We start from the raw sequence: 2,256 nt of genomic DNA, 5'->3' as shown, positions 1-2,256 counted from the left end.
GACCTAAGGAAAAGCTTTTCGAAAGCTCAAAGCTGGTTCTGCTCCGGGACCGGACGGTATACCTTCTTTTCTGGTCAGGGACTGTATGCCGGCTCTGGAGCGGCCTCTATTGTTCATATTTAATTTGTCACTAAAAAATTGCATATATCCAAGTAAATGGAAAGTTTCTAAAGTCACTCCCATCCAAAAAGAAGCGTCATCCTCTGATATAAAAACACACAGGCCAATTGCTGTCCTCTCAGCTTTTGGGAAACTATTTGAGGTTATAATTAATAGGCATTTGTCGCGACAAATTTCGCCCTGTTTGGATGATTCTCAGCATGGGTTTCGTACTGGACGGTCGACAGTCACAAACAACTCAGTTTTGCGGATTTCGTTCTCCGACATATGGACAGAGCAGGGCAGGTGGATGCAGCTTATTTCGATTTCCGAAGGCCTTTGATATGGTGGACAACGACATTCTGCGTCGCAAGCTTTTCATGCTTGGATTCTCTCCAAGTCTGGTAAGATTTTTTGCAGCTACCTGGGGGATAGGAAGCAATACGTACAAGTATCTGGATACCGTTCGGCGGACTATTTCACTAGATTCAGGAGTGAGTCAGGGAAGTACGCTTGGTCCGACCCTATTTCTCATCATGGTCAATGATCTTCCAACTGTTGTGAGACGTGCCGAGTGTCTCTTGTTCGCAGATGATTTGAAATTATTTTACCTGTTAATGAACTCTCAGATTGTGACATGTTGCAAGCCGATATTGACTCTGTGTGGAATTGGCTAATGAAAATAAGCTTTACTTCAACACCACTAAATGCAAGATCATCTCCTTTACACGATCCCCAAAGCAGTTCAAGCCACATATTGTCTGAATCATACTCAGATGGTCCGTGTTCAGGGTATTCGAGACTTGGGTCTTACTCTTGATTCCAGGCTGGACTACCATGAACATATAATTTCGTCTTGCAAAGAGCTAGTAAGTCTTTGGGTTTTATAATGAGAACATCGGCTCGATTCCAAAACCCTAAAGTTGTGCTAACCCTCTACTATGCCTTTGTTCGTAGCAAGTTAGAGTACAACTCCATAGTATGGGACCCGTTCGAGGAAAAATACAACTCTATGATAGAAAAGATACAGCGAAAATTCAAATGGTACTTGTATAAAAAAGCTTTATGGGTATTACCCCTATATGTTCCCTCTTTGTTTGTGGCGGGTATGGTTGGACAAGACACATTATGCTTTAGACGGAAAGCACATCTCTTTGATGCACTACTGCTCTCTCCTACGTAATAGATTCGACAACCCGTCTGTGTGTTCGCGCTTCTTCAATTATTTGTGCCTGAACAATATGGTCGCACAGGGGTACGCGCCGCCGTCGGCTCTTCGCTACCTTTAAAGGGTTCCGGACGCGCCGCGCTAGAAACTCGCCGACCGCAAGGGCGATTGAGCTTCTCAACTTATTGGTGACTCAGGTCCCAGATGCTGATGTATTCGCTGACCACTGGCAGTCACTTCTCAATAAAATAAGGAAATGTTTGTGTATGTCTGTTTAATGTAGTTATTTGTTATGTATCAATCTAGTACGTAAGTGTTTTGTAAGTTTAGCTAGTAATAGAGACGCTTTGGTGTATACTGTAAGTCTTTATTATGAATAAATGAATAAAATTCGATTATGTAAATAAATTCGTATATACAAAAACTGAAAAAAACTAATAGGGATTTTTGAACGTTGTCTTCGTCGCTACCTTAAAACGACGGAACACCACACAGAAGTCGGAGAGCAGGAACATCTGATGGTGCTTAGCAAGCACTTGGAGTCTAAATGAGCTGAAATTATTAGACTCGAGCGGGATGGTGGACAGCTCTAGCTGGGCTCCCTGTAACCGGCGCTGTACCGCCTCGCGGACGTGCATGAACACCTTCTCAGGCGTCGTCTTCTGGTCCAATCGAGACAGGTAGATGTCCAGCCTCGGTACTGCAGCTTGAATACAAGACGACGCTGCAGGAACGGTCCCACGCTGATTGCGATTGCGTTTTAGACGGCGTTTCCGATTCACTACCGGAGTGAAGCCATCATCACGTGCAATAACTTTCGGCGCTGGTTTATCAGCGGCCGGAGGCTGCTCCTGCGTTCCCTTTGCAGAGTTCAGGGGGCGTGGGCGGCGCGGCGGGCGGCGAGACGCCTGTGCGTAGGTCTTTTTTTGCACCCGAGATGAATTGGGAGCAACGGGAGCCGGCGTAGGCGACACGGGGTGGGGCGGCAA

At 45.7% G+C, this 2,256-nt stretch overlaps 1 pseudogene; it reads right to left on the bottom strand.

Annotated features, from left to right (window-relative positions):
* Positions 1–358: 358 nt before the first annotated feature.
* The window catches only part of LOC141432986 (uncharacterized), an 8,830-nt pseudogene continuing 6,932 nt past the window's right edge, over positions 359–2,256 (bottom strand).

Source organism: Choristoneura fumiferana, chromosome 11 (genome assembly GCF_025370935.1).
Source record: "Choristoneura fumiferana chromosome 11, NRCan_CFum_1, whole genome shotgun sequence".
NCBI classification, from domain to species: Eukaryota; Metazoa; Arthropoda; class Insecta; order Lepidoptera; family Tortricidae; genus Choristoneura; species Choristoneura fumiferana.
The sequence above is the reverse complement of the archived record's forward strand: the minus strand, read 5'-3'. Positions and strand labels throughout refer to the sequence as shown.